The sequence below is a fragment of the Bos indicus genome, chromosome 9 (assembly GCF_029378745.1).
Source record: "Bos indicus isolate NIAB-ARS_2022 breed Sahiwal x Tharparkar chromosome 9, NIAB-ARS_B.indTharparkar_mat_pri_1.0, whole genome shotgun sequence".
Classification (NCBI taxonomy): Eukaryota; Metazoa; Chordata; class Mammalia; order Artiodactyla; family Bovidae; genus Bos; species Bos indicus.
This window is the reverse complement of record NC_091768.1, coordinates 45,800,732-45,813,588: the sequence shown is the minus strand read 5'-3', so window position 1 is coordinate 45,813,588 and position 12,857 is coordinate 45,800,732.

Sequence of the window (12,857 nt, the reverse complement as noted above, 5' to 3'; positions counted from 1 at the left end):
AAGATGCAAGAAATGTTTAACAAAGACCTAGAAGAAATAAAAAAGAGTCAGTCATAATGAATAATGCAATGAATGAGATCAAAAACACTCTGGAGGGAACCAACAGTAGAATAACTGAGGCTGAAGATAGGATAAGTGAGGTAGAAGATAGAATGATGGAAATAAATGAAGCAGAGAGGAAAAAAGAAAAAAGACTTAAAAGAAATGAGGATAACCTCAGAGACCTCTGGGACAATGTCAAACACCCCAACAGTCGAATCATAGGAGTCCCAGAAGAAGAAGACAAAAAGAAAGACCATGAGAAAATACTTGAGGAGATAATAGTTGAAAACTTCCCTAAAATGGGGAAGGAAATAATCACCCAAGTCCAAGAAACCCAGAGAGTCCCAAACAGCATAAACCCAAGATGAAACACCCCAAGACACATATTAATCAAATTAACAAAGATCAAACACAAAGAACAAATATTAAAAGCAGTAAGCAAAAATCAACAAATAACAAACAAGGGAATTCCCATAATTGTAACAGCTGATCTTTCAATAGAAACTCTACAGGCTGGAAAGGATTGGCAGGACATACTTAAAGTGATGAAATATAAAAATCCACAACCCAGATTACTGTACCCAGCAAGGATCTCATCAAATATGAAGGAGAAATCAAAAGTTACAAGCAAAAGCTGAGAGAACTCAGTACCACCAAACCAGCTCTTCAACAAATGCTAAAGGATTTTCTCTATACAGGAAACACAGAAAAGGTGTATAAACTTGAACCCAAAACAACAAATTAAATGGCAACGGGATCATACTTATCAATAATTACCTTAAATGTAAATGGACTGAATGCCCCAACCAAAAGACAAAGACTGGCTGAATGGATATAAAAACAAGACCCCTATATATGCTGTACACAAGAGACCCACCTCAAAACAAGGGACACATATAGACTGTAAGTGAAGGGCTGGAAAAAGATATTTCACCCAAATGGAGACCGAAAGAAAGCAGGAGTTGCAATACTCATATCAGATAAAATAGACTTTGAAATAAAGGCTGTGAAAAGAGACAAAGAAGGACACTACATAATGATCAAAGGATCAATCCAAGAAGAAGATATAACAATTATAAATATATATACACCCAACATAGGAACACCACAATATGTAAGGCAAATGCTAACAGGTCTGAAAGGGGAAATTAACAATAACACAATAATACTGGGAGACTTTAATACCCCACTCACACCTATGGATAGATCAATTAAACAGAAAATTAGCAAGGAAACACAAACTTTAAATGATACAATGGACCAGTTAGATCTAATTGATATCTATAGGACATTTAACCCAAAAACAATGAATTTCACCTTTTCTCAAGTGCACAGGGAACCTTCTCCAGGATAGATCACATCCTGGGCCATAAGTCTAGTCTTGGTAAATTCAAAAAAATTGAAATCATTCCAAGGATCTTTTCTGATCACAATGCAGAAAGATTAGATGTCAATTACAGGGGAAAAAAAAAAAACTATTAAAAATTCCAACATATGAAGGCTAAACAACACACTTCTGAATAACCAACAAACCACAGAAGAAATCAAAAAAGAAATCAAAATATGCATAGAAACGAATGAAAATGAAAACACAACAACCCAAAACCTATCAGACACTGTAAAAGCAGTGCTAAGGGGAAAGTTCATAGCAATACAGGCATACCTCAAGAAACAAGAAAAATGTCAAAAAAATAACCTAACTCTACATCTAGCCAAGGCTATGGTTATTCATGTGGTCATGTATGGATGTGAGAGTTGGACTCTGAAGAAGGCTGAGCGCCAAAGAATTGATGCTTTTGAACTGTGGTGTTGGAGAAGACTCTTGAGAGTCCCTTGGACTACAAGGAGATCCAACCAGTCCATTCTAATGGAGATCAGCCCTGGGTGTCCTTTGGAAGGAATGATGCTAAAGCTGAAACTCCAGTACTTTGGCCACCTCATGCGAAGAGTTGACTCATTGGAAAAGACTCTGATGCTGGGAGGGATTGGGGGCAGGAGGAGAAGGGGACGACAGAGGATGAGATGGCTGGATGGCATCACTGACTCGATAGACATGAGTCTGAGTGAACTCCAGGAGTTGGTGATAGACAGGGAGGCCTGGCGTGCTGCGATTCATGGGGTTGCAAAGAGTCAGACACAACTGAGCAACTGAACTGAACTGAACTGACACTTAAAGCAACTAGAAAAGGAATAAATGAAGAACCCCAGGACTAGTAGAAGGAAAGAAATTATAAAAATTAGGGCAGAAATAAATGCAAAAGAAACAAAAGAGATCACAGCAAAAATCAACAAAGTTAAAAGCTGGTTCTTTGCGAGGATAAATAAAATTGACAAACCATTAGCCAGACTCATCAAGAAACAAAGGGAGAAGAATCAAATCAACAAAATTAGAAATGAAAATGGAGAGACCACAAGAAAAAACATAGAAATACAAAAGATCATAAGAGACTACTATCAGCAACTACATGCCAATAAAATGGACAACTTGGAAGAAATGAACAAATTCTTAGACAAGTATAGCTTTCCAAAACTGGACCAGGAAGAAATAGAAAATCTTAACAGACCCATCACAAGCACGGAAATTGAAACTATAATGAGAAATCTTCCAGCAAACAAAAGCCCAAGACCAGACAGCTTCACAGCTGAATTCTACCAAAAATTTAGAGTAGAGTTAACATCTATCCTACTCAAACTCTTCCAGAAAATTGCAGAGGAAGGTAAACTTCCAAACTCATTCTATGAGGCCACCATCACCCTAATACTAAAACCAGACAAAGATGCCACATAAAAAAGAAAACTACAGGCCAATATCACTGATGAACATAGAAGCAAAAATCCTCAACAAAATTCTAGCAAACAGAATCCAACAACGTATTAAAAAGATCATACATCATGACCAAGTGGGCTTTACCCCAGGGATGCAAGGATTCTTTAATATCCACAAATCAATCAATGTAATACACCACATTAACAAATTGAAAACTAAAAACCATATGATTATCTCACAAGATGCAGAGAAAGCCTTTGACAAAATTCAACATCCATTTATGATAAAAACCCTCCAGAAAGCAGGAATAGAAGGAACATACCTCATAATAACAGCTATATATGACAAACCCACAGCAAACATTATCCTCAATGGTGAAAAATTGAGAGCATTTCCCCTAAAGTCTGAAACAAGACAAGGGTGCCCACTCTCACTACTATTTAACGTATTTTTGGAAGTTTTGGCCACAGAAATCAGAGCAGAAAAAGAAATAAAAAGAATCCAGATTGGAAAAGAAGAAGTAAAACTCTCACTGTTTGCAGATGACATGATCCTCTGCATAGAAAACCCTAAAGACTCCACCAGAAAATTTCTAGAGCTAATAAATGAATATACCTTGCCCAAGGTAAAGAACAGTGGCTGCGCTGTGCTGGAGCAGCCGTGAAGAGATACCTCACGTCCAAGGTAAGAGAAACCCAAGTAAGATGGTAGGTGTTGTGAGAGGGCATCAGAGGGCAGACACACTGAAACAAAATCACAGAAAACTAGCCAATCTGATCACATGGACCACAGCCTTGTCTAACTCAATGAAACTAAGCCATGCCAAGTGGGGCCACTCAAGACGGGAGGGTAATGGTGTAGAGGACTGACAGAATGTGGTCCACTGGAGAAGGGAATAGCAAACCACTTCACTATTCTTGCCTTGAGAACCCCATGAACAGAATGAAAAGGCAAAATGATAGGATACTAAAAGAGGAACTCCCCGGGTCGCTAGGTGCCCAATATGCTACTGGAGATCAGTGGAGAAATAACTCCAGAAAGAATGAAGGGATGGAGCCAAAGCAAAAACAATACCCAGCTGTGGATGTGACTGGTGATAGAAGCCAGGTCCAAAGCTGTAAAGAGCAATATTGCATAGGAACCTGGAATGTCAGGTCCATGAATCAAGGCAAATTGGAAGTGGTCAAACAGGAGATGGCAAGAGTGAATGTTGACATTCTAGGAATCAGCAAACCAAAATGGACTGGAATGGGTGAATTTAACTCAGATGACCATTGTATCTACTACTGTGGGCAAGAATCCCTTAGACGAAATGGAGTAGCCATCATGGTCAACAAAAGAGTCCAAACTGCAGTACTTGAATGCAATCTCAAAAATGACAGAATGATCTCTGTTCATTTCCAAGGCAAACCATTCAATATCACGGTAATCTAAGCCTATGCCCCAACCAGTAACGCTGAAGAAGCTGAAGTTGAACAGTTCTATGAAGACCTACAAGACCTTTCAGAACTATCACCCAAAAAAGATGTCCTTTTCATTATAGGGGACTGGAATGCAAAAGTAGGAAGTCAAGAAACACCAGGAGTAACAGGCAAATTTGGCCTGGGACTAGAGAATGAAGCAGGGCAAAGACCAATAGAGTTTTGCCAAGAGAACGCACTGGTCATACTAAACACCCTTTTCCAACAACACATGAGAAGACTCAACACATGGACATCACCAGATGGTCAATACTGAAATCAGATTGATTATATTCTTTGCAGCCAAAGATGGAGAAGCTCTATACAGTCAGCAAAAACAAGACCAGGAGCAGACTGTGGCTCAAATCAAAATAGAACAAAGTGGGGAAAACCACTAGACCATTCAGGTATGACCTAAATAAAATCCCTATGATTATACAGTGGAAGTGAGAAATAGATTTAAGGGACTAGATCTGATAGACAGAGTGCCTGATGAACTATGGATGGAGGTTCATAACATTGTACAGGAGACAGGGATCAAGACCATCCCCATGGAAAAGAAATGCAAAAAAGAAAATGGCTGTCTGAGGAGGCCTTACAGATAGCTGTGAAAAGAAGAGAAGCAAAAAGCAAAGGAGAAAAGGAAAGCTACAAGCATCTGAATGCAGAGTTCCAAAGAATAGCAAGGAGAGATAAGAAAGCCTTCCTCAGCGATCAATGCAAAGAAATAGAGGAAAACAATAGAATGGGAAAGACTAGAGATCTCTTCAAGAAAATTAGAAATACCAAAGGAACATTTCATGCAAAGATGGGCTCAGTAAAGGACAGAAATGGTACGGACCTAACAGAAGCAGAAAATATTAAGAAGAGGTAGCAAGAATACACAGAAGAACTGTACAAAAAAGAGCTTCACGACCCAGATAATCATGATGGTGACCTAGAGCCAGACATCCTGGAATGTGAAGTCAAGTGGGCCTTAGGAAGTATCACTATGAACAAAGCTAGTGGAGGTGATGGAATTCCAGTTGAGCTATTTCAAATCCTAAAAGATGATGCTGTGAAAATGCTGCACTCAATATGCCAGCAAATTTGGAAGACTCAGCAGTGGCCACAGGACTGGAAAAGTTCAGTTTTCATTCCAATCCCAAAGAAATCAATGCCAAAGAATGCTCAAACTACCGCACAATTGCACTCATCTCACACACTAGTAAAGTAATGTTCAAAATTCTCCAAGCCAGGCTTCTACAATATGTGAACCATGAACTTTCAGATGTTCAAGGTGGTTTTAGAAAAGGCAGAGGAACCAGAGATCAAATTACCAACATCTGCTGGATCATCAAAAAAGCAAAAGAGTTCCAGAAAAACATCTATTTCTGCTTTATTGACTATGCCAAAGCCTTTGACTATGTGGATCACAATAAACTGTGGAAAATTCTTCAAGAGATGGGAATACCAGACCACCTGACCTTCCTCTTAAGAAACCTATATGTAGGTCATGAAGCAACAGTTAGAACTGGACGTGGAACAACAGACTGGTTCCAAATAGGAAAGGAGTACATCAAGGCTATATATTGTCACCCTGCTTATTTAACTTCTATTCAGAGTACATCATGAGAAATGCTGGGCTGGAAGAAGCACAAGCTGGAATCAAGATTGCAGGAGAAATATCAATAACCTCAGATATGCAGATAACACCACCCTTAAGGCAGAAAGTGAAGAGGAACTAAAAAGTCTCTTGATGAAAGTGAAAGAGGAGAGTGAAAAAGTTGGCTTAAAGCTCAACATTCAGAAAACGAAGATCGTGGCATCTGGTCCCATCACTTCATGGAAAATAGATGGGGAAACGGTGGAAACAGTGTCAGACTTTATTTTTGCGGGGGCTCCAAAATCACTGCAGATGGTGATTGTAGCCATGAAATTAAAAGACGCTTACTCCTTGGAAGGAAAGTTATGACCAACCTAGACAGCATATTAAAAAGAAGAGACATTACTTAGCCAACAAAGGTCCATCTAGTCAAGGCTATGGTTTAGACCTATATATAGAAAACTATAAAACACTGATGAAAGAAATCAAAGAGGACACCAATAGATGGAGAAATATACCATGTTCATGGGTTGGAAGAATAAATATAGTGAAAATAAGTATACTACCTAAAGCAATCTATAGATTCAATGCAATCTCTATCAAGCTACCAATGGTTTTTTCACAGAACTAGAACAAATAATTTCACAATTTGTATGGAAATACAAAAAAAAACTCAAATAGCCAAAATAATCTTGAGAAAGAAGAATGGACCTGGAGGAATCAACCTGCCTGACTTCAGGCTCTACTACAAAGCCACAGTCATCAAGACAGTATGGTGCTGGAACAAAGACAGAAATGTAGATGAATGGAACAAAATAGAAAGCCCAGAGATAAATCCACACACCTATGGACACCTTATCTTTGACAAAGGAGGCAAAAATATACAATGGAAAAAAGTCAACCTCTTTAACAAGTGTTGCTGGGAAAACTGGTCAACCACTTGTAAACAAATGAAACTAGAACACCTTCGAACACCATACACAAAAATAAACTCAAAATATATTAAAGATCTAAACATAAGACCAGAAACTATAAAACTCCTCAAGGAAAACACAGGCAAAACACTCTCCGACATAAATCACAGCAGGATCCTCCATGACCCACCTCCCAGAATATTGGAAATAAAAGCAAAAATAAACAAATGGGACCTAATGAAAATTAAAAGCTTTTGCACAATGAAGTAAACTATAAGCAAGGTGAAAAGACAGCCTTCAGAATGGGAGAAAATAATAGCAAATGAAGCAACTGACAAACAACTAATCTCAAAAATATACAAGCAACTCCTGCAGCTCAACTCCAGAAAAATAAATGACCCAATCAAAAAATGGGCCAAAGAACTAAACAGACATTTCTCCAAAGAAGACATACAGATGGCTAACAAACACATGAAAAGATGCTCAACATCACTCATCAGAGAAATGCAAATCAAAACCACAATGAGGTACCATCTCACGCCAGTCAGAATGGCTGCTATCCAAAAGTCTACAAACAATAAATGCTGGAGAGGGTTGTGGAGAAAAGGGAACCCTCTACACTGTTGGTGGGAATGCAAACTAGTACAGCCACGATGAAGAACAGTGTGGAGATTCCTTAAAAAACTGGAAATAGAACTGCCATATGACCCAGCAATCCCACTGCTGGGCATACACACCGAGGAAACCAGAATTGAAAGAGACACGTGTACCCCAATGTTCATCGCAGCACTGTTTATAATAGCCAGGACATGGAAGCAACCTAGATATCCATCAGCAGACAAATGGATAAGGAAGCTGTGGTACATATACACAATGGAATATTACTCAGATATTAAAAAGAATGCATTTGAATCAGTTCTAATGAGGTGGATGAAACTTGAGCCTATTATACAGAGTGAAGTAAGTCAAAACAAAAAGTACCAATACAGTATACTAACACATATATATGGAATTTAGAAAGATGGTAACAATGATCCTATATGCGAGACAGCAAAAGACACACAGATGTATAAAACAGTCTTTTGGACTCTGTGGGAGAAGGCAAGGGTGGGGTGATTTGAGAGAATAGCATTGAAACATGTATATTATCATATGTGAAACAGATCGCCAGTCCAGGTTTGATGCATGAGACAAGGTGCTCAGGGCTGGTGCACTGGAATGACCCTGAGGGATGGGATGGGAAGGGAGGTGGGAGGGGGGTTCAGGATGGGGAACACATACACCCATGGCTGATTCATGTCAATGTATGGCAAAACCCTCTACAATAATGTAAAGTAATTAGCCTCCAATTAAAATAAATAATTTTTTAAACTCAATATTAAAAAAAAAATAAAGTTTTTGAGGGAAACTAAAAATCATTAAAATGCAATCTTTTAGTGGATTCTAAATGCATCAACAAATTCAAGTAATTCTTTTTATCCACTGCCAGAACACTTTAGTCATCATTGTTTGTAAATTTTCCAGCAATGAAAAATAATTTCTTCTCTATAAACTAAATATAATAGAAATAATCTCATATGTGATTCCATATAATATATTAAAATTTCAAACTGTAGTACATTTATATTTGAAGTTCCAGGAATCTGTGGTTGACAATGTAGCCAGGCAAGAAAAAGGTAAATTTAACATAGTAATTACTAAAATTGTGAAATAAATCAAACATACTAAATGGGTGGTTCCATAGAATTTGTCACAGTTTTGGATAAAAATGACCCCCTGTAACAATTGAATCCTCATCATCTCCCTAGCCCTCATAACTTAAACCCAAAGGAGCAAGAATAAGGATATTCCTGTCAGATTACAACCATGCCCCTCTTTTCATTACTGTATTCCTTGCACCTTGAACAGTAATTTATTTATAGTAAGTCCACAATAACTTGATTGTATACTTATAGTAAGTCCACAATAAATATTTTACATTAATAAACAACTAGAAGAATGCATGAAAGAATACCACTATAACAGCTCTTCACAAATAAAAATACCCAATTTAGTAGGACAGTCACAGGTTACCAAAGAGCTGACATGAAAATGTCTATTTAATTTCCTTTGTTGTTCCTAACTAACTCTCCTACATGAGTCAGACAGCACACTCATCTTTAATTCCACTACAAGTTAGATCAAAGTTCAAGCCTAAATGAGGGAGATAGACAATAAGAAGTGAGTTTGTACCATACACAAAATCACTGTGACTACTATCTATGGGTTACAAAAGAATCAGAACCTCTAAAATTGCCTCTGATATCCAGACCTTCCAGTTCAGTTCAATTCAGTCACTCAGTTGTGTCTAACACTTTGTGACCCCATGCACTGCAGCATGCCAAGGCCTCCCTGTCCATCACCAACTCCCAGAGTTTACTCAAACTCATGTCCATTGAGTTGGTGATGCCATCCAACCATCTCATCCTCTGTTGTCCCCTTCTCCTCCTGGCCTTCAATCTTTCCCAGCATCAGAGTCTTTTCAAGTGAGTCAGCTCTTCACATCAGGTAGCAAAGTATTGGAGTTTCAGCTTCAACACCAGTCCTTCCAAGGAAAATTCAGGGCTGATTTCCTGGATGGACTGGTTGGATTTACTTACTAAAAATCCAGGGGACTCTCAAGAGTCTTCTCAAACACCACAGTTCAAAAGCATCAATTCTTTGATGCTCAGTTTTCCTTAGTTCAACTCTCACATCCATACATGACTACTGGAAAAACCATAGACTTGACAAGATGGACCTTTGTTGGCAAAGTAATATCTCTGCTTTTTAATATGCTGTCTAGGTTGGTTATAACTTTCCTTCCCAGAAGTAAGCGTCTTTTAATTTCATGGCTGCAGTCACCATCTGCAGTGATTTTGGAGCCCTCCCCCCCAACCAAAAAAAAAGTCTGTCACTGTTTCCATTGTTTCTGCATCTATCTGCCATGAAGTGATGAGACTGGATGCCATGATCTTTGTTTTCTGAATGTTGAGCTTTAAGTCAACTTTTTCACTCTCTTCTTTCACTTTCATCAAGAGGCTCTTTAGTTCTTCTTCACTTTCTGCCATAAGGGTGGTGTCATCTGCATATCTGAGGTTATTGATATTTCTCCCGGCAATCTTGATTCCAGCTTGTGCTTCTTCCAGCCCAGCATTTCTCATGATGTACTCTGCATATAAGTTAAATATGCAGGGTGACAATATACAGCCTTCACGTACTGCTTTTCCTATTTGGAACCAGTCTGTTGTTCCTTGTCCAGTTCTAACTGTTGCTTCTGGACCTGCATACAGATTTCTCAAGAGGCAGATCAGATGGTATTCCCATCTCTTTCAGAATTTTCCACAGTTTGCTGTGATCCACACAGTCAAAGGCTTTGGCATAGTCAATAAAGCAGAAATAGATGTTTTTCTGGAACTCTCTTGCTTTTTTGATGATCCAGAAGATGTTGGCAATTTGATCTCTGGTTCCTCTGCGTTTTCTAAAACCACTTTGAACATCTGGAAGTTCACAGTTCACATATCGTAGAAGCCTGGCTTGGAGAATTTTAAGCATTACTTTACTAGTGTGTGAGATGAGTGCAATTGTGTGGTAGTTTGAGCATTCTTTGGCATTGCCAGACCTCCCAGGATGTCCTAATTTCACAGCTTTCCTGAAAATCAGTTCTATTCTTCAAGCTCTAAAATGTATTTTGTTAAACATATAATGTCTAATATAATTTTAAAGATGTTCAAATTCACCAAAACATACTCCCCTTCTCCAGCTGTACCCATCACTTTAGTGAAATTCAATGGATATTCACAAATGAAATCAAAATGCCTGTTAAAAAATGATATAATAAAGACAAAATTTTAAATTAAAACATTGCAACCTTACTCAAAGAGATTAAAATCATCCTTTAGGATATTGGTGGTAATACTTTGTTGGGTAAGAGGGTAAAGACCCCATAAGCAGTAGAACAATTCACAGAGAACAAACACTCATAGCTTTAAAAGGTAAAAATAATGCAAAAGATAGGAAGAAAAGCAGATGAAAGGAAGAAGGAGGAACATATGATCATTGCAAAGAAGAATTATTACAAGGTGGTCTTAAAACATCAGGGGAAAAGTATGATTAGAAAAATATTCTGAAACTGAATCTAACTTATATATATATAATACCAATAAGTTAAATGTACACATTTTTAAATTGCAAAATCTTTTTCATGTATGCTATTTTATCTTTAATCTATAACTTTTATGTGACACCATCTCATCTATTTAACAGGTTTTCGCTTTTTACTTTAAATAATTATGGCTATTATCACATCTACTGAGAATATAAAGCAGACAAGTATTTAGTCAATTGAAATGAATTTTAAAAAATAGCAATTCTTACATTCTTACATCGTTCAGTATTAGAAGATTTCAAACTACTTAATCTTATTAAAAAGGAAACAATATCTTGTAGACATTTAAAAATATGGCTACTCTGATCTTTTAAAAGTTTTAAATATTTTAAAAATTATTCCTGCATCCATTCACTCTGTGTCTTTTCACAATGATGACCTTTCATTTTCATCCCTTTTAATACAACATATACAATGCCCTGGGTAGACTAAAGTATCAATTAATGTATGGTATGTATTGTGAGGAAAACCATTCTCTACCTATGTATATGAAATTGAAGTTCTTCCTTAGTCACTTTAAATGAAAGAAGGCAGAAGGCTGCTTTATTCTTTTCTTTTTTTTAATTCAACCAAGGGAAAAATTCTACAAGTGAAGAAGAAACAAGGAAGGTCATTCTAACAATATAACAGATGGACAGGCTCAAGAGGGAATGAGTCCTAGTATAATGTTTGACATTATTAACACAAATACAATCTGAATTATAAAAAATAACATTAAAATTATAAGTGCAGACATTAATAAGTGACATGAAAATTTGCAATTTCTTTTATACCTGCAAGATTTCCACAATCATGAGAACAATTCAGTCTACATTTTAGCTGGGGGTAGGTGCCCATGGGGCTACTGGACCAAAGCAGTTCATCCTTGTGCATTTATGAATGATTTGGACCTCCTCCTTTTTTTCAGGGAGGGGTGGGGGAGCTTATTAACCACTTTCTGAAGCATTAATGGGCAGACAAGCATATTGTCGGCTGGCGAAAAGTGGCAGTTTTAGCAGAATGTTAGAACCCCCTTGACAGAATTGTGGAACACAGCCAGGGCCGGGAGCCATACAGGAAAGAACGTCCATTTTGGTGGCTTTGTCAATCAGTAGGGTTAAAAGGTCAATGTGTATCAATAAAGAAAATCTAAAACTCATTTTTCTTTGCTCTGATGACAGCTCTCAGACTGATTAAGATTATCACTAACCACACAGGAACTTTCACCCCTCAGCAATCTCAATGAATCAAATCCATGAACACCCATGATAAGCAATTGCTTGCATATTTCATCAGAAACTTTTTCTAAGGCTTGGAATCATAAAAATCTCACTTTTGTTTAAATATTATCAAAGAAGCCTTAAAAACAAGATCAAAGTTTTCTTTTCATTTTATACAAGAAAGCCCAGCAGGGTTTAGCAGAAAGAACACTAACCTAGATCAGGATATCAGGCTGTTAGTCCTCATCCTAGAACTAACAAATTGGGTGATATCACCATTGCCAACTAACAATTCTCTAAGATTAATATGTAAAATAAGAAGCTGACTCACAGTATTTAAGGTTATTTCCAATTCTGAAATACTAAAACCAGGATTTCCCTCCTTTAAACTTCAACATCGTTAACATTTCTATTAACAGCACAATGTTTTGATTTCCAGTGAAACAAATATGACGTGTTCAGAATTAAGAACTGTATCTACATCAGGCTGAAACCAACACAAACATTTTGCACTCCTGCCATCCCAGTGCTCCTTTGCCTTTCTCATTCTCACCCTGCCTGTGTCTCTCAACAAAACATTCTTGCCTTGCTGCCCTATCTAAATCTTGCTCATTTTACAAATTCAAGCAAATCTTCATAAATCCAAGAAGCCCCCTCCTGCAAATGACACCCATATCCCTTCCTAAATTCAACTGCCCTTATCA